General features: G+C 36.6%; 1 pseudogene; it reads right to left on the bottom strand.

The window, feature by feature from the left end:
* Positions 1 to 605: 605 nt before the first annotated feature.
* LOC107593484 (period circadian protein homolog 1-like) overlaps positions 606 to 21,409 on the bottom strand; it is a 38,722-nt pseudogene continuing 17,918 nt past the window's right edge.

The following is a 21,409-nucleotide window of genomic DNA, read 5'->3' as shown; positions in this document are numbered from 1 at the left end:
ACCCTATGGCTCTTTTTCAGCATGTTATTCAGTCTTTTGCTTCAATACTTCACAAATCAGAAACAGATGTAGAGCCAGTTTCAATTTTTCTGCTTCAACACTACTGGCCGTTAAGTACACTCGGTAGTACACTGAATTTAAGATAATAGAAAAAGAGTATTTCAGGTATAGGACCAGCTTCAGACCTTTTACAGAATGCTACACATAAAGCTAGTTTCCTCCACTCAGAGAACTAGTGCCCTGACATCTTTGTTGAATGACTGCACTGTGACTAGAACATTTGTGACCCTGCAGCACAAAAGCAGTCTTAAGTCGCTGGGGTATATTTGTAGCAATAGCCAACCATACATTGTATGGGTCAAAATTATAAATGTTTCTTTTATGCCAAAAATCATTAGGATATTAAGTAAAGATCATGTTCCATGAAGACATTTTGTAAATGTCCTACTGTAAATATCAAAACTTTATTTTTGATTTGTAATATGCATTGCTAAGGACTTCATTTGGACAAGGTGATTTTCTCAATATTTAGATTTTTTTGCACACTCAGATTCCAGATTTCTGGACTATCTCGGCCAAATATTTTCCTATCCTAACATCACCTGAAAGCTGAATAAATAAGCTTTCCATTGATGTATAAATCTCAATTTTAAAAAATTTAGCCTTGTGGCTGGTTTTGTGTGTCCAGGGTCACATTTGTATAGCCAAAAGAAGACATGAAAGAAAGGGTAAGAGAAAGAAATAAAGATGTTAAGTCCATGTTCAATTTTTTATGACTTACAAAAGACATCTACAAAAATATTAGTTTACATGACTGCACATCCCTGAACAAATACTTGCTGTCCTCTGACAAAATGACACAAGGGTCCTGTAAGACAGCAGCTTTGGCAGCAGCTTATTTGGCTGGAATGGTCCCCAAATATACAGTATATCGGTGTTTCATTTCCTGGTTTTGATTTTGAGCAAAATGCATTTGTATTGGCCCATATACTGTTGTGTTCACAATAGGACTTGTTTTTATAATGAAAAACTTACTTTTTTCATTTATTTATGATGCACTACACCTCATTCCACTGTTAGCTGGTACAAACAGTCTGGCGATTTCTGCACAGAGCATCAATCCACTGAAGAAAACTTTGCTGTAGCAACATATTTAAACAGTACAAGTGAACTGGAAAAACTATAAAGAGACAGAACCACTGAGCAGGTTAGGTCCATGTGACAGCGGTTCCATCCAATCGGAGTTGCACATTTGAACAGCATCTTTGGTTTAATCAATCAGCTTATCTGGCATACTTTTGTCTATACACACACACACACACACACACACACACACACACACAAAAAAATAAATAAATAAACACATTCATAATCTTTTAAAATAACAAAAGATATCAGAGTAGATACCCCAAGACAATTTTACTTTGTGTATACAGGTGGGAACCTGAAAGGTCCTGTTGCCCTCTGCTGGCAGAGATTAGTGGTACATTTTCAGATTATACACTAGGTTGCTCCTTCTCCTCCTGTGAATGAGACCCATTTGTTGGCATCTTGTACCACTTCTCCTTCCAAAATGCCAACCTCCATATCGGGTAGGTCTTCTAGCAGGGCAGAGACGTCATTCTCGCAGTACATACACTCCTATACAAACACATGCAAGAGTCTTTCAGCTGTACTCTTACCATTCAGAAAACACAAGATACTGTAAGCATTGAAATTAAAACTCATAAGTGACTAATTTATGGTGCTCTTCATACGCACAAACTCTGTTAACGGTTACTCATTTGGACTGATAGCACTCTGCATGAGAAAATCTACAGCTTCAGATTTCCCTGGGAGCATACCTATGTTCCCAGGGTCCTATGTTTCCCAGATTTATATAACATATAGAGGAACACATGAAAAAGGGTCATATGTGACCCTGGACCACAAAACCAGTCATAAGGGCTATTAATAAGCTTTCCATTGATGTATGGCTTGTTAGGATAGGACCATATTTGGCAGAGATACAACTATTTGTAGGGTGCAAAAAATCTAAATACTGAGAAAATTGCCTTTAAAGTTGTCCAAATGAAGTTCTTAGCAATGCATATTACTAATCAAAAATTAAGTTTTGATATATTTATGGTAGGAAATTTATAAAATATCTTCATTGAACATGATCTTCACTTAATATCCTAATGATTTTTGGCATAAAAGAAAAAACGATCATTTTGACCCATACAATGTTTTTTTGACTATTGCTAAAAATATACCCAAGCGACTTAAGACTGGTTTTGTGGTCCAGGGTCACATATGTTCCCGGGTCCTACAGTATGTTCCCTAGATAGACATATCATAAATGATTAAAATGTATGGATTGTGAATAAAAAAAGGTCTCCACAATCTGCCTTACTTACCGGATAGATCCTTAATATTGTGCAAGAGTGCATATTCTATTGCAGTTGTATGGCTGTTTTTTTTAATTAATATTGCACTTGAACTGTCTAGAACACACAAGGTTCACATTTGTCTTATTGTTTGTAATTTGCATCTTTGTTCTAATTTTTAATAACAAAAATACAATAAAGCGAAATAATATTTTGATATATTGCCCACTAGGTGTGGGCAATCTGTTGATTTTGCATTGTGCTTGAAGACTTCAAGCAAATTGTTGACTCATCTGAACTTCTTACAGAGGTGTTTATTTAATCTGTATCTTTGTCCTACTGTATTTATTTCTTTTATTGCTTGTCATTTGTTTCTTTGTTCTAACGGTTTATTTTACTTTACTAAGCTTAAAAACAGTATTTATATTAGTTAGGCTGGTAGGGTTTACTAGTTTACACTGCTCATCAACTTGTAACTTGTCTTAAAAACAAACTCATTTTTTCCCCATATCCTCCACCTCTACTTTGGCCTGAATGGTCTGTCATCCTTTTTTTTTTTGTTTTGTTTAAATAGGGAAATCAGTTTGGCTCAGTAATAAGATCCTGTCTGAAAAGATTTGTGATATATATTTTTTCCTATATCGAATATCGCCCACCCCTAGAGTCACATACCATGACATTGATGGCATTGGGTAATGCTCCTCTCCTCATCCAGGGGTGTTGATCAATCAGTTCTCGACGCTGTTCTGAAGAGAAACGGGGCTGGTTCTTCTGCATGTGCCTTAAACACTCCCGATCTTCCCCCAGAACCTTTAACATATACCTGTCCCAAAACACCAACGCTATTAAAAAAACAATAAGCTCTGTTGTAAAAGTTTAAAATCCAAATGAAAACAAAATCCACATTTACTTTGCACACTGCTAGTCTTGGGGTGAAATTAATACACTTTAATCAAAATCTAACAATTTTGGCATTCATTCTCTGATGACATCAGTTTGATGGCTTGGGTAGAGTATCCTTAACCATTCCCTTCAAACCATTAGTTTGCTGTGAGAAAGATGGCAGCGATGTGCACTTAAAAAAAAACCCTGCCCTCTATTCAATATTCCGTTTCAGTTGGAAGTACGTAGGGGTGTGCGATATATATCGTCTGCGATAATATCGTAATTGTTGTTTTAACGATGTGCGATTTGACATTATCGAGTATTTTGCAAAAACCATTCAAAACATCCCTACAGAGCGCACGCATACATTACGTGAAGTCTAGACTAGTGCGTGTGCGCATGTAGTGTGTTTTCTTTCACTGCATGATTCAGTCTATTAAAATGCATCTAGAATGATGGCAGAAAATGTATATATTTATACCACTTCATATAGTTATTCAACTTCACACGAAAAGTGCAGTTTTTCTCCAAAAATTACCATGATTACAAATGTGACATTGAATTCAATAAACAATAAGTTAATTAAGAGACTTACGTTTTAGACACCATATTGCTTGTTTTTGCTTCTATTTCTATCATTCCGAATACAGCCACAGTGCTGTTTTGTGTCTCTGAGCAACACGACGGTGTTTCGTTCTTGAATGAATCAACCGTTTAAATGATTCGGATCAATCGCAATGACTCACTTATTAACAGTGATTTGCTGCCACCTGCTCGCGGTTTTCATTTCAAATTTTGTCTTTTCTTTCTTTTCTTTTTTTCATGTTTTAAATCATTTCAAATATCAGTATTCAACGTTTTATGTTTAATATATCAAAACATTATTTATGCATGTGTAATTGCAGGTTAAATGCGGAAGTACGTCAATACCGAAGAAAAGTGAGAGCAACGTCTGGTTCAGATAGACTTTAAGCACTCACAATGCAGTTTTAAAAGCTCTTCTGTTGTGTTAATTTACATAGGAATGATCATTTACTCACTGATTGATCAGCTCAGTTACAATAAGCTCAGTGAAGTCCATTCAATTAAAACTTGAATATGTGAATAAAAGCCTATATTAAATCTGTTCATATCATAAATATATTATCGCCATACTCCATTCAGAAGACTTGGATTAAACCACTTGATTCATATAGATTTCTTTCACAATCCATTTATGAACTTTTCAAAGTTTGAATGTTTTGGTCGAATGGAGAGACAGAAATCTCTCAGGATTCATAAAAAATATATTCATTTGTGTTTCATGGATGAACAAAAGTCTTATTGGTTTGGAATGACTTGAGGGTGAGTAAATGATGACAGAATTTTCATTTTTGGGTGAACTTTACCTTTAAACACAAAATTCCCTCTTCTCACAATACAGACAGAATTGACTCTCACCTTGATGGCACTTGATACGTCATTATGACAGTCATCATCACTGGCTGTAAATCTCCAAACAGGCTCTTGAAGAACATACTTAAAATTCTCCTCCTGTTCCTTTATGTCTTCGCTCTTGTGATTGTTCTCTGAGGAGTCCACACTGCCAAAATACTTGCTTGTGTTGCTTCCTGCTCAGGAAGAGAAAATGCAAAACATGTTTAGTTTTCTGAGCTGATGCTATTATATATTACGATATATAATAACTCTGACTGGTATGACTAATCTATAATAAAGTACTGGACATCATGACACTGAAGCCACTGAGTCGCCATATTTCTATTTCTACAGTAGTATCTAATTTTTAAAAAATCATCTGATTCAAACTCGAATGCCTGTCAGTCGCTGACGCCCACTGGTGGTCAGTCATCTAGATTGACTTCACACAGGTGGTTAATTATTATAAATAACCAACTGCACATTATTAAATAGAAAAGTGTTATGCGACTGTAACATGCTCAACAATTTTGGAACTACCCATACTTAATGGTGAATTTGTTATTAGCATAAAGAAAAGAGTTCTACATACAAGTACTTTATGGATTCAAATGTCTCGAGAGATAACAACGGAAGAATAGTGGTAAGTATTTTTTAGTATTAATGTGTTTATGTTAATGTGAAGCATTAACTTGCAGTGACCTATTCCTGTGGAGCCAGTAGATGCTGACATGGCAGAGCCCATGCCAGAATGAGAGTCTTCCTGCAACAACATGTCCACTGATGGACTGATGGATGAGGAGTGGTAACCACAGTGGCCACCGTTACCCGAACAACATGCCTGGAAGAGTAGCCAGAGAAAATCAGGCGAAAGATGGAATTCATCAAGTTCATGATTTGCAAGGTGCGTGTGTTCAAAATTGTTCATATGTTTGTAGCCCTTTACCTGCTGTAAGTCATCTATCGCAGAAGAAGTGCTATTGATGGATGTGTTCTTTTTGTCCTGTACTAAACTGCAATTACCCTGGGTGCTAGACTGGGGTGATGAGATTCCTGCTTTTCCTCCATCTGAAGCAAGTCCAGCTGCAATGGAGAACTACAGCGAGACTCAAATAATGGGGGGGATTGAGGGGGTGGCAAAGGAGAAGGACACTCTGTGGACACAATGGCGGAGTGTTTTGGGTCAGATGTCATTCCATACTGAAAATCTGTCTGGGGTGTAAATGCTGGCTGCTGGGAAGTGAAGGAGGTATGGGTCTGAAAGCACTGGTGAGTACTGCAGCCTTGAGGGTTTTGAAGGTGCTGCATGGTGCTGTAGGCTTGTTGTGGCTGAAATGCTTGTTGGTCAGTGTAGACTTGTTGAGGCTGCAAGGGTTGCTGGGTATTGTAGGCTTGCTGGGGCTGAAAGGGCTGCTGGCCATTGTAGGCTTGTTGAGGCTGAAAGGGCTGCTGACCATTGTAGGCTTGTTGAGGCTGAAAGGGCTGCTGGCCATTGTAGGTCTGCTGGGTCTGAAAGAGTGCACTGTAGGCTTGCAGAGCATCAGCACAGAATGGAGCGCGAGGTGCTGTGCCTATCTGTGGCAACATAAAACCGGGCAAAACAAATGCTACAACTGGTGTGACTAATGGCGTAGGATATGCAGCCGTAGAGGGCGTGGCCTGAGTGTTCTGGGACTCTGCTACTCCTGTAGGGGCTTGGGGTGGGGCAACAGAGGGAACTACAGGGTAGAGAGGATATCCTGGAACCACAGTTGGAAATGGAACTGAAACCCCAGACTGCGATGTCTCGGAGGGGGACCAAGATGTCTGGTTTAAACCCTGCAGGGGTGGGAGAGGTCTGTGCTGAGACGCAGCATTATATGATGAATCAGGATGTTTTGTGCGTGTTTTCTTCGACTTTTTGGTGCGCCAGGTTTTCTTGGTGGTGGCCTCTGTAACAGGGACACCTGCTCCTGCTTTGGATCCACAAGCTCCTGTAGACGCCAAAGGGGCAGAGAAAGAGTAAGGGACAGAAAGAGAGAGAGAGAGAGAGTAGAAAATTAGTGTAATATAAAGAGAATTACATGGACTATTTAAAAAAAATATGAAAAAGGCGTATTTGAGAGTGTAAGGTGCCACCACTTGTCAATTTAGGATACAGAAATGTGCTCCATAATTATGTCATTACATAATCAATGTGTAGATGACTGGAAAGGTGGAGGGGATCATATGGGACTAGGATTGGGGAACTGCATCTTATTTCTTTTATTTTTTTAATGTCTGCAGCAAAATCTAAAAATTTTCTTTTGCTCTGGAATGACATTCCTTCTCTAATGACATCAGTTTTGATGGCTTGACCAGAGAATCCTTAAAGGGTTAGTTCAGCCAAAAATGAAAATTCTGTCATTAATTACTCACCCTCGTGTTGTTCCAAACCTGTAAGACCTTCGTTCATCTTTGGAACACAATTTAAGGTATTTTTGATTAAATCTGAGGGCTCTCTAACCCTCCCATAGACAACAAGGTACCACGTTCAAGGTCCAGAAAAGAACCGAGATGATCCACAAACAGTCGTGAACACGCATCCACAAGTGACGCAGTAGAGAAAAAAATGTGGGATAAAGTCTTTATTTTAGTTTTCTTTGCGCAAAAAATTTATTCTCGTAGCTTCGTAACTTTACAGTTGAACCACTGATGTCACACGGACTACTTTGTCGATCATCTAGGTACTTTTCTGGACCTTGAATGTGGTAGTTACCTTGCTGTCTATGGGAGGGTTAGAGAGCCCTCATATTTCATCAAAAATATCTTAAATTGTGTTCCAAAGATGAACGAAGGTCTTACGGGTTTGGAAAAACATGAGGTTGAGTAATTAATGACAGAATTTTCATTTTTGCGTGAACTAACCCTTTAACCACTCCCATCCAACTGTTTGCAGCGAGCAAGAGATGGCACCCCACACTCTATTCAATATTCCAAATCAGTTGGAAGTAGATCAATACTGAAGAAAAGTGAGAGCAACGTCCAGTTCACATAGATTTTAAACACTCATAATGCTGAGCTTTAAAAGCTTTTCTGTTGTGTTAATATACCTTTGAATAATTTACCGAAAAATTTAATCTGTCATAATTTACTCATTGATTGATCAGCTCTACTACAATAAACTCAGTGAAGTCCATTCAATCAAAACTTTAATATGTGAATAAAAGCTTATATTAAATATGTCCATCATATAAAGCAATCATCTAATTTCAGAACCACTGGCTTCATATGGATTACTTTTACCTTTTTTTTTTTTTAAATGAACTTTTCAAAGTTTGAATGTTTTGGTGGAATGGACTTTCAATTGAGGGACAGAAATCTCTCAGGATTCATAAAAACCCTTCACATTACACTAATTTTCCACTCTCTGTCAATCTCTCTCTTTCTCTGTCCCTTACTCTTTCTCAGTGAGATTTTTGTATGCATAAAGAGTCTGACAGCAGCCAGTGCTCCACAGAAATCTCATCCTCATCCAGTCTGTTTGGAATGACACGAAGAAACAGAAAAAAATATAGACAGACTAAATCCAGAAGAACTGTGGCAACATCTGCAAGATGCTTCAAGAAACCTACCTACAAAGCTACAATAGTGTGAAAAGTTTTAGGCACTTGTGTAAAAATGATTTAAAGTGAGAACGCTTTCAAAAATAATGTAATAAATAGATTTTATTTATCAATTAACTTCTATTAACCAAATCAAATTAACATTTGGTGTGACGATCCTTTGCGTTTAAAACAGCTTTTGTCCTAGGTACTCTACTAGCACAGTTTTTCAGGTAGCTTTGCAGGTAGGCTTCTTTCACAGTTCTTCTGTATTAGTCTTTGTCAGTTCTGATTCTTCATGTCATCCCAGACAAACTGGATGATGGTGAGATCTCTGTTGTCAGACTCCTTGTGCATACAAAAACCTCACTGGATTATTACAGTTAATGACAAAAGGAATGTTTGGAAATGTAAACATACAGCAAAATATAGAAATAACCAGATAGAAATTTTAGAAACTACTTTTTTGTTGGTGAAAATACTAATGGCCTAAAACTTTTTGCATAGTACTGTGTGTATGTATATATACAGTGGGGAAAAAAAGTATTTAGTCAGCCACCAATTGTGCAAGTTCTCCCACTTAAAAAGATGAGAGAGGCCTGTAATTTTCATCATAGGTATACCTCAACTATGAGAGACAAAATGAGAAAAAAAAACCAGAAAATCACATTGTAGGATTTTTAAAGAATTTGGGCCAGTAAGATTTATGTTCTTGAAAGAACACTCATGTTCACTGCATTTATTTTTATCAAAATTACAGTATATTAAGTATATATTAAAATTCTATTTTAATAAATATTTTACATTTTAAAATGTTTTTTATTTCTTAATAATCCTTAAATAAATTATTCCTATTTGATTTGGTACTCAGAAAACCTTGGGTATTGATTATAATCAATGTTGAAAATAGTTTTGCTGCTTAATATCTTTGTGGAAAGCGTGATACGTTTTTTTCTCGATTCTGTGATGAATAGAATTTTCAAAAGCATAGCATTTATTTGAATTAGAAATGTTGTATTGTATAGTATATGGTACAATACATTCATGATCAATTGGAGCTGTTTGCTGTGTAACACTCCGCATAATATGCCGTGAAGAGTACAAAAACAATATGGGAGAGATATTCTCACTTTACCTAATAAAGAAAAAATATATAAATCACAGACGCACAAAATCCGTATCAAATATCCAGTGTATTATACAAGTAGATCAAATATAAAGTAAGCACAAAAATGAGTGTGTGAGGAGTGTGGTAATGTAGATTGTCTTTGAGTCTGCGAAAACTATATACAAGATTTGAATCCCATCAGTACAAAAGAACAATAGAGGTTCCCTACATTGCAGATATCTACTGAAACTAGGGCTGTCGATTTAAAACGTTAACTGAGTGTGATTAATAAAAAAATAAAATAAAATAACATGCTAAATTAATAATGCACATATTGCACCCGGACCAGAACTGTACATTGTTGACGAACATGATGCAGGACAACAACTGACTGCATGATTTAGTCAGTTATATGCCCCTAAAATTTAAGATATGAGGGAAAAAATGTCCCGTATGGGGTTTTGTCTTATATTTATGTGATATAGTTTAGTAATATCACACAAGCAAGAGTAGGCTTATAGGGCAGTCGAGCGATTAAAAGGTGTTATTTAATCACAAATTAAATGCACCTGAATTTGAGCTCAGACATTACCCCTCAAAGGATCATTTAAAGTCGGTCATTGTGTTAAAATGAGAATAGCACTGAATAGGCATTACAAAAAAAAGTAGCCTTAGAAAGAAATATTTTGATTCATCATTTATAACACAAAAGGCTACAATTTTGCCATAACATTGTTTTATAGTTGTATTTTTACACAGACTATTCAGTGGCAACATGAACGCATTTGCAATTACAATTGCATAATGACGCTATGAGATTGATGGGAATTTAATAGGCATTAATGGGTTTTTATAAAAATTTGAATATTGAAATATGAAATGATTCTGATACTCATGAAATTATACTCTAATTGTAGGGCTGCCACTAATGACTATTTTTATTTTGATTAATCTATCGACTAATTTATTGATTAATCTAAACGATTAATTTCCTGCAAAAAATCTACAATTTTACTTAAGAATATTTTATTAAACTATATTTTATTAAACCAAATGAAATCCAAATTTCTATGAAATCCTTTTTTTAAAGCAAAAGTAAAGTGCATCCATCTCATAGTCCAAATCACTGAAATCAAGGTTCAGTATTATAGTGTAAGAATGACAACATATCCACGTGTTATAGTCTACTAATATTACAATTATAATAAAAAACACTTTTTAAAGGAGAATTTACCAGAAACGTTATTTACCAGAATTTATTTAGGAGAAAAATGTAAATGTGCAGTATTTCTCAATTAAACTCAATTAATTAGACAGGCTTTTTGATTAATAAAATGTAATTTAACCATTACAACAGAGTATAGCTATACAATAAATATAAAAAATGTTTTTGTGGTAATAAAAATAGATGTAAGTGAACATATATACAAATACTTAAAATACATATATAATAGCAATGAGGCAATAATAATTAGTATCAAACTCAATTCATTCAAAAATGTGGATTCATGCATTTATTCTATAATTAACCGCATCAAATTAAAGCATTAAATCAACAGCCCTATTTTTTATAATAATGATAATGCGGTACCTGATTCTGGCTGTGTTTTTTTGTCTCCCACAAGTACAATTGTGCTGCTGTAGGAACCTTGAGAAACCACACTGTCTGCTTTGCTGGCTAGGTCCAAAGGAGATAAAGGCCCTCCGACAACACGACCTGGGGCAGGACCTGGCAGAGGCTTTTTATTGGTCTTTATAGACATTGAAGATGGTGCTACCATACCTAGAGAATCTAAAAATACATTAAAAAAAAATTGCAAACAGGAATTGAAAGAAGCATCTTTTTTGGTATCTATCAAAACATTGCCTTCCAGAACTGTTAAAAAACCCAAGAAAACAAAATTACCATCAGTTTGCTGTAGACTGGCATCAGAGGCTTTCTTGTCCTCGTCCGAATCTGAGGAGGTGGTGTTTGAGGAGAACTGATACCTCCGTTTTACTGTGTTTGGGACGTTACAGTTCTCCAAATATCTGTGAAATACACAATTCACTAATGCATACATATTCAAACAATACCATGCTTATATCTGACACAGGGCTGGACACTGAGTGATTAACCCGTTTCATGCTGCAAGCAACACACTGCAATGTTCATGGATTGACAACTGTAATTAAATTGAATTGAACGGCATTGAATGCAATAATTGACAGTGATAACCATGGCAATGGACAAGACAAAAAATCTGATAGTATATGTCAGAATAAATCTGTGCATTAAGTGTAAATGCAAACCAATACCCCTGCCACTTGTTCTATGTAATGTGTTTATTTGATTTTCTTTGTTTTTGCAACAAATACAAAAACTGAACTTTTTGTATAATTTTCATATTTGTACAGTTTTAAGTAAATCTGATTATAATTTTTCTATTTGTTTTAATTTAGTAAAAAGCAGTAAGGTGTCGCTATGTTTTAACAAGTGTTTACACAATTGGTATGAACTTATTACAATAGCTGCTCTATCCAGATCATGTCTTTTTCATAGGGAGCAAAAAAAGTGCAAATAGAAAAGGATAAAGATCTTTTTCACACACACACACGCACACGCACACACACACACACACACACACACACACACACACACACACACACACACACATGAAGACACTGTCTAGACAGCTGATTTGCTGGTATGAGTACATTGTATGGTCCTTGAGTTCCTCCATTGTGGCAGGTCCATCTCTGACCAGCAGTGCAGAGTCTTTCTGCTTTACAACAGGAGACCTGAACCCTGCTAAAGACACTTAGTAAATACGCAAACATAGAATCATATTAACACATTGACACTATTATATGTAATACTGACATACCCTGCTGTACTATACATTAGGGCTGGGCGACATGGGCAAAAATTAATATCTCTGTATTTTTTGGCCGATTTGCGATATACAGTATATATCTTTGTATTTTCGTTTTTGTATTTGTATTAAAAACAATCTCTATTTAATATATATATAGTTGTGTTAGGTTATTTTGATTACCCCATTAGTCACTTTACAGTCAGTGCCATCATAAAAACAGGCTTACTTGTAAGTATAACATTTTAATTGTCACATTTATTGTCCAACTACAAATATTTCAGCAAAATGTATATTTTAGTCAGAATTATTGCACTCCTATTTAATTGAGCTCTGTCTGTTTGCATGCACGCGGCGGCGGCGCTCGTTCCATCAAGTCTGTGACGTTTAGCGGAGAATCCCAAAGCAGAAGGTTCATGCACTTCTGACAGAAAAATTTTATTATTTCCATGGCTTTCTAACATTTACAGACGGAGAATATACCTGTGAAATGTAAGTTATGCATTCAGGAAGACAGCACATCTCAAATACATTAAACAGCGCGAGTAGCCTACTGTCTCTGTCAACAGCACACACAGCCTTTCTGTCAAGAGTATATGACGGGGCGAGCCGCTTAAACTAATAAAAACGAAACTATAAACTACGTCTTACCGGTTTTTAAAGGCCTTAATAGGAAGCTCGTCACATGTTTAGAACAAATTGGATCATTGCACTTTCACCGCAGCAGCTCAGTCTGTGTTCTCCGCTATATTTTCAGATGCGCTCGTATCAAACTACTGTATATCGATATATAAACGGTATTGACTCAAATCAATCAAATCGCTTATAAAGAAAATATCGATATATCGTACAAACTCGAAAACTCGATAAGTCCTACTATACATACACAATAACATACATACATATACTCACTGTTTTTCTGTTCTGCTTTTGAAGAGGTGAAGAGGAGTTCCTGAGCTTTCATCATGTGAACCCCTTTACAAATCTCCTGAAATGACCTCTGAAAAACAAGTTTTTAGATGATGTGGTGTGGTTTGAGTACTGTTGTACTAAACAAAAAAATATGTTAAACATCAGTGCACAGGAAAACAGCATTCGTGAGAGAGAAAATAATCAGTTATATATGAATAATTTTGTCTTTGTTGAAGGGTTTTAGCACTTTCAAGTACCTAATAACACCCTACTGTAATAAACATGCTAAATGAAAAATTAGCATAAAGCAGATGGTTCTTACATTAAAAAAAAACTATATAAAATATATATAACTATATACAAAAAATGGAAATACTGTTATTGAGTGCAAGTTCTGAAATGAGTATGTGCATGCTGAGAAGGATAATTACCGGTTTGCTTTTGCCCTCTTCCTTTCTGGCATTTCCGTTGATCCTGTTCCCACTGTTTGCTGTGTTTCCATTTCCATTACTGTCACTAGAGGACGCTATGCTCAACAGGTGCTCATGAGAACCATTGCTGGCATGACTGCCATAACCACTGGACCCCATACTGTGGACCGGCTACAAGACAGAAACTTACACAGTCTATTCCATTGTTGAAAAAGACTTTAAACTGAAACTAGCAACTAGCTATGGCAACAGTCAGACACATCAACTACAAATTCCACATTATGCTAAAGAGTGTTTGTGGAGAATGTGAGGCCATCAGTGGAACTTTAAACCTGATCAAATTTACACTGCTAAAAAATGCACTACTTTTACATCCTCCAGTGTGCATGTGTTTTTTTGTCTGCAAAATACGGAGATTTCACCTGTAGAAGCAGTCTGTGAACCTGTTCAGTAATTTCCTGTACATCTGAATCCATGATCTTTTCCTCTGTAAAAGCCGGAGCTGAAAACACATCCTCATTCATTGGACCCCTGCACGTAGACACAGAAACCATACATCAAACAGGTTATCACAAAATAAAAAATGTGTATTATATCTACCTTTATCTAAATTAAATCAAAGACCGTTAGTAATATATACAGAAGGTAAAAACTCACATGCGAACTTTGTGTCGTCCAATAACAAAGGACACCTTGCGGCTCCATGGGTTTACAAAGCTACACCAGCTTGTGTCTAGAGTAACATATTCGCCATTTCTCAAACAGAATCGGATCGAGGAGTGATCAAATGGCTGCCCAACATACTGCAGAACTGTAGCAGAGAGGGAGACATTTAGGAAAGCAAGGACAATACTGGATGTGATTGGCTGAGGGTAGCATAATGCCAGTTATAGGTTTCGGTTTTAGTTTGTCTTTATTAGTAGTAGATAATGATACTCAACTTTACCTAATCTTGAAATTTACTTTATATTTAATTTGTGCTACACGACATGACAAAAATTGTGTAAAAAGGAGGATTCGTCTGAGTGTCAGGCACCCCCTGATGGAACACCAGGATTGGAACATTTTAACAAAATAAACACTTCTCATGAATTGTGTTTGTGTATGAATTTGTATCCTTACTTTTCCGGTGCACATCCAGCATTTTAGTCAGAATTATTGCACTCCTATTTAATTGAGCTCTGTCTGTTTGCATGCACGCGGCGGCGGCGCTCGTTCCATCAAGTCTGTGACGTTTAGCGGAGAATCCCAAAGCAGAAGGTTCATGCACTTCTGACAGAAAAAATTAATTATTTCCATGGCTTTCTAACATTTACAGACGGAGAATATGCCTGTGAAATGTAAGTTATGCATTCAGGAAGACAGCACATCTCAAATACATTAAACAGCGCGAGTAGCCTACTGTCTCTGTCAACAGCACACACAGCCTTTCTGTCAAGAGTATATGACGGGGCGAGCCGCTTAAACTAATAAAAACGAAACTATAAACTACGTCTTACCGGTTTTTAAAGGCCTTAATAGGAAGCTCGTCACATGTTTAGAACAAATTGGATCATTGCACTTTCACCGCAGCAGCTCAGTCTGTGTTCTCCGCTATATTTTCAGATGCGCTCGTATCAAACTACTGTATATCGATATATAAACGGTATTGACTCAAATCAATCAAATCGCTTATAAAGAAAATATCGATATATCGTACAAACTCGATATACCGCCCAGTCCTACTATACATACACAATAACATACATACATATACTCACTGTTTTTCTGTTCTGCTTTTGAAGAGGAGCCTTGCTGTTCCTGAGCTTTCATCATGTGAACCCCTTTACAAATCTCCTGAAATGACCTCTGAAAAACAAGTTTTTAGATGATGTGGTGTGGTTTGAGTACTGTTGTACTAAACAAAAAAATATGTTAAACATCAGTGCACAGGAAAACAGCATTCGTGAGAGAGAAAATAATCAGTTATATATGAATAATTTTGTCTTTGTTGAAGGGTTTTAGCACTTTCAAGTACCTAATAACACCCTACTGTAATAAACATGCTAAATGAAAAATTAGCATAAAGCAGATGGTTCTTACATTAAAAAAAAACTATATAAAATATATATAACTATATACAAAAAATGGAAATACTGTTATTGAGTGCAAGTTCTGAAATGAGTATGTGCATGCTGAGAAGGATAATTACCGGTTTGCTTTTGCCCTCTTCCTTTCTGGCATTTCCGTTGATCCTGTTCCCACTGTTTGCTGTGTTTCCATTTCCATTACTGTCACTAGAGGACGCTATGCTCAACAGGTGCTCATGAGAACCATTGCTGGCATGACTGCCATAACCACTGGACCCCATACTGTGGACCGGCTACAAGACAGAAACTTACACAGTCTATTCCATTGTTGAAAAAGACTTTAAACTGAAACTAGCAACTAGCTATGGCAACAGTCAGACACATCAACTACAAATTCCACATTATGCTAAAGAGTGTTTGTGGAGAATGTGAGGCCATCAGTGGAACTTTAAACCTGATCAAATTTACACTGCTAAAAAATGCACTACTTTTACATCCTCCAGTGTGCATGTGTTTTTTTGTCTGCAAAATACGGAGATTTCACCTGTAGAAGCAGTCTGTGAACCTGTTCAGTAATTTCCTGTACATCTGAATCCATGATCTTTTCCTCTGTAAAAGCCGGAGCTGAAAACACATCCTCATTCATTGGACCCCTGCACGTAGACACAGAAACCATACATCAAACAGGTTATCACAAAATAAAAAATGTGTATTATATCTACCTTTATCTAAATTAAATCAAAGACCGTTAGTAATATATACAGAAGGTAAAAACTCACATGCGAACTTTGTGTCGTCCAATAACAAAGGACACCTTGCGGCTCCATGGGTTTACAAAGCTACACCAGCTTGTGTCTAGAGTAACATATTCGCCATTTCTCAAACAGAATCGGATCGAGGAGTGATCAAATGGCTGCCCAACATACTGCAGAACTGTAGCAGAGAGGGAGACATTTAGGAAAGCAAGGACAATACTGGATGTGATTGGCTGAGGGTAGCATAATGCCAGTTATAGGTTTCGGTTTTAGTTTGTCTTTATTAGTAGTAGATAATGATACTCAACTTTACCTAATCTTGAAATTTACTTTATATTTAATTTGTGCTACACGACATGACAAAAATTGTGTAAAAAGGAGGAACACCAGGATTAGAACATTTTAACAAAATAAACACTTCTCATGAATTGTGTTTGTGTATGAATTTGTATCCTTACTTTTCCGGTGCACATCCAGCATTATAGGTCGGTCACTGGGATGCAGGTGTAACAGAAGAGGTGTCCCAATCAAGTCCTGAGGCAGAAATCCTAACAGAGGCACTGCCCTGTAAAGTATGCAAGTATTAATATGCTTTTAGATTATATTATTCAGTTTCAGTTTGTCTTTACTTCCCAAAGTAAATTTGGTTGCAGTGTTTAGACAAAGCTGAGGGGATAAAAGATTGTCTAAGTAGATTTGTTCTAATAACAGATATATTCCAAACTGAATGCCAGAGGGAAAGGTTTGAAACTCCTAGTGCACTAGGTAGCTATTATCTGACATTATACTTTGGGCTTTTCACAACACCTGCCTTTGGTTTATCTTGGCCAAGCTTATCTGCTCCTTCTCATTTACATTTAGTCATTTAGCAGATGCTTTTATCTAAAAATAAGGACATTTATTTTACTACCCTCATTTTCAAAACTTTCAAGAGTTCTTATCCTTGACATTTATGGCAGGATACCAATACAGCAAGGAAAAAGACTCATTTGATTCAATATAAGTCTTGTAAAACATAAACATAAACTTTAGTGCTTTATTCACATTAATTGACTCTTAAATTTGCTCAAATAGTGTACACTTTAATGTCCTGTTAGATGTTCAGTATTTGGAGAGAAAAAAAAGAAGTATTTTTAGTCTTTAAAATGCATCCTCACACCATCTTGCAAAATCATCAACAATGTTGTCAACCACAGACCAGAGTATTTTTTTAGCCAAATTAAAATATGTAATGGCAAATTTCCATTTCCATTTAAACATTTAGCAGCAGACACTTATTCAAAGCAACTTACAAATGAGGACAAGAAGCTTAAAATAATTACTGCCTTATTGATGTAACCAAACATGATGCATAATACAGTATTTGCAGGTGACGACAACTAACCACAGTCTGGTATTTTCTTCAGTCATAGTTAACTGCTCACAGACACAAACCTTTCATCAACATCTTGAAACACACAGTTTGGCGTGTGTGTTGTGGTGAAGATTCTCTTATCAGATGGAATTCTTGGTGCTGCAAATTAGAAAAAAAAAAATCAAAAGACAGCCTAATTAGTTATCATAATAGCTTGAAAGCTAAACACTTGAGGGCAATAGCATCTGTGTGATTACCTTCATATCCAGAGTGAACTCTCTTAGCTAAAATGAGGCAGCAGAAATGTTCCTCAGAGAGCTCCGAGTCTTGAACCTTCATTAAATATGGGGTCATCCTGAATGGATAGTACTGCAGATCTCCTTCCTTCTCTTTACCACCACTACACAAACAAACAAACAAAAAAGCATATTTTAAAGATAATTTCAAACCTAGTATTGCATCACCAGTTTGACTAACAGCATACCCAGATAGCAACATATTGTCGGCCCAGATCCGGCCCACATCTGGCACATGTGGGATGATGATCTGGCCCACATGTAGCGTAGAATGATGGCACTTGGGCGGACCACTCCTGTTTGCCAGATCTGGGCCAAAAGCAGGCCATATCAATGCCACATGTCAGCCAAGAGCAAAGGAATAAACAACACTGGACCTTATCTGAGCCACAAAATCTTCATATATTATTTATAGATTCCTCTCAGCTTGTCTAAACTTGTTAACAAGCAAAATCACTGAAGGAAAGAAGAGAACAGGAAAAAAAGAGACAAACAGAAACTCAAGAACTACAACTGACCTTAGCCACAGCCTTAGATGAATTCAGCTGAAGATAATAGACATTACATCTCGGAAGATCTCAGCAGAGGAGGATTAAACAAATCCACAAACAGCATTACCAGCTTCACTTATTACTAATCAGATTGACTTTATTTCTGTTAGAGGTCTACAGAAGTTCTTATTGAGAATGAACAGGGGTTGAAATCTAACGTTTGTGTCATTTGAAGTCACCATATTGGTGATTAGTATTTCCATTAGTTGGGCTTTTTAACTCTTATAACAGTTAGTTTGTTTACGCTGGCTGTTGTGACGGTTTGTTTATCAAACACATATACAGTAACAAATAAAGACATAATGAGATCAGGTGATGATAGTCAGTTGTTGATGGTTCATCATCATAATGAAATGGCCTGATTCACATTTGACAAATTATTGTATTGAACCAATAATGCATGTGCTATATAAAACTGCAGTGTGAGGCCCAGTCCACACAAACGCGGTTATTTTCAAAACCGCAACTTTATCTACATGGTTAGGCCGTTCGTCCACACGCAAACGCAGCAACAGTTCACTGCAACCGAACATTTTTGAAAACGCCTGCCAGGGTGAAGATGTTCAAAAACTCCGGTTGCAGCGTTATCGTGTAGACAGCGAAACCGGAGTTTTTGGCTTGTGACGTCAGAGCCTGTGCTGTTATCGCCGCCTACTGGAGACTTTTCAGGCTTCTGATTGGCCAACATGGCTTTACAGTTGAGATTATATTGCCACCTGTTGGTTTGGCATGCTCTTGACAGTGCTTCATAGCATGCGTTTTCATTTTCATGTGGACAGAGATTTTTTTTTAAAACAGAAGGAAAAACTCCATTTATAAAAATACCCGTGTACGTGCGGCCATGGCCTAAGATCAACAGTATTGCAGAACCAATTAAAATATTTTTAAAAAGCACAAAAAAATTTGACTCCAATAACGCACAAAGTCATCATAAATCAACACATGAACCTCAACAATGGTGACAATAAAAATTTTTATGTTTCCATGCTTGATAGGTACCATATTACAAAACTCCCAGCATGCATCACAGCATCAATAAATTATGCAGCTGAATTGTCCTATTATTTTCTTTAATTCCAACCTTGGCTCATGCATTTATTTTGTATTTTTTTGCAGTTTTTTGCTCTGTCATTTAGTAGCTTTTTGTAATGTCCAGAATTGATCCGATTAGCTGAATATGTTGTCACTATTGTTGAGATCCATATGCTGATTGCGGATATCTGTTTGTGTCAGTGCTCTTCACCTTTTATTATATCTTCAAACTGATGTTGCAACTCACATTGCAGTAACACAGGGTTTCTTAAATAAAATCATTAAATTACACCGCTCAATTTTCAAATTTTCAATTTTTGAAACAGGCCATTACACAATAATTGTGAAACCATCAATAGCAAACTATCATGTACAGCAAATGTGTCAAACACACTGTCAGAGCACTGAAAAAAGACAAATGATTAATAATAAGTGTTAAGAGCCCAACTAATGGAAACTCCAATCACCATTATGGTGACTTCAAATGACATTAGATTTAAACCCCTGTTAATTCTCAACAAGAACTTCTGTAGACCTCTAACAGAAATAAAGTCAATCTGATTAGTAATAAGTGAAACTGGTAATGCTGTTTGTGGAGTTGTTTAATCCTCCTCTGCCGAGATCTTCAAAGATTTAATGTCTATTATCTTCAGTTGATTTCATCTAAGGCTGTGGCTGCAGTCAGTTGTTGTTGTTGTGTTTCTGTCCGTCTCTTTTTTCTGTTCTCTTCTGTCCCTCAGTGATTTTGCTTGTTGACAAGCTGAGAGGACTCTATAAATAATATATGAAGATATTGGGGCTCAGATAAGGTCCAGTGTGGTTCATTTATTTGCTCTTGGCTGACATGTGGCATTGCTATGGCTTGCTTTTGGCCCAGATCTGGCAAACAGGAGCAGTTCATTTGTGCCATCAAGTGCCATCATTCTACGCTACATGTGGGCCAGATCATCATTCCACATGTGCCAGATGTGGGCCAGATCGGGGCTGACAATTTGTTGCTATCTGGGTAACGACTTGAACTGCTAATGAACTTAGCCCAATTAAATATGAATCATTTGATTGACATGTAAACAACAACAGTTTTTTCACATGACATTTAGGGGATCCAGATATCCAGTTGACTAGTTACTAAGTACTTAAAAGAAAACCAAAAAAATCTTTAAAAGATTTGAAAGTCAAGACAGAAGTAACATACTAGCCAGTCAATCATACTGAAATGTTATTGTTCAACTAGAGTGTGCATCAGACAGTCAACAGCCAGTGACTATTTCAAACCTACCACACTATGCCTATGCGTGCAAGATAGCAACAAAATAAATGGCAGTGTGAAATGACACTATTGCACTTACAGTTATGAACAGTTAACATAAATGTGTGTAATAGTAACATAAATTTGTAGGGATGCACTGAATGTTTGGCAACCGAAATTATTAATAAGCGAAAAGATCGAATAAATTGTACCGAACAATGACGTTACGCTATCAAATAGCAACCATTGTAAAGTGAGTGGCGCTCACCCTTTATAATGTAACAAACATGTCAGCAGTGTGGAAGCATTTAAACTGTCCGAGAAAGATGCAAAAATCATTACAAGCACCGACAGCGTGAGACTGTTTAGTACTGCATCGCATGTCTTCGATAAGAGGAAGGGGTGATTGTTGCTGGTTTACTGTATGATGATTGAAATCGCGAAATGGCCTTAAAGGGGTCATAGGATGCTACATGCACTTTTACAAGTTGTTTGAACTGAAATGTGTTGGCAGTGTGTGTACACAACCATAATGATAATTTTTTTTTTTATCTCATTAAATGT

The sequence above is a fragment of the Sinocyclocheilus grahami genome, unplaced genomic scaffold (genome assembly GCF_001515645.1).
Source record: "Sinocyclocheilus grahami isolate Dianchi unplaced genomic scaffold, SAMN03320097.WGS_v1.1 scaffold171.1, whole genome shotgun sequence".
Lineage (NCBI taxonomy): Eukaryota > Metazoa > Chordata > Actinopteri > Cypriniformes > Cyprinidae > Sinocyclocheilus > Sinocyclocheilus grahami.
This window is presented reverse-complemented; position numbering and strand designations above follow the sequence as displayed.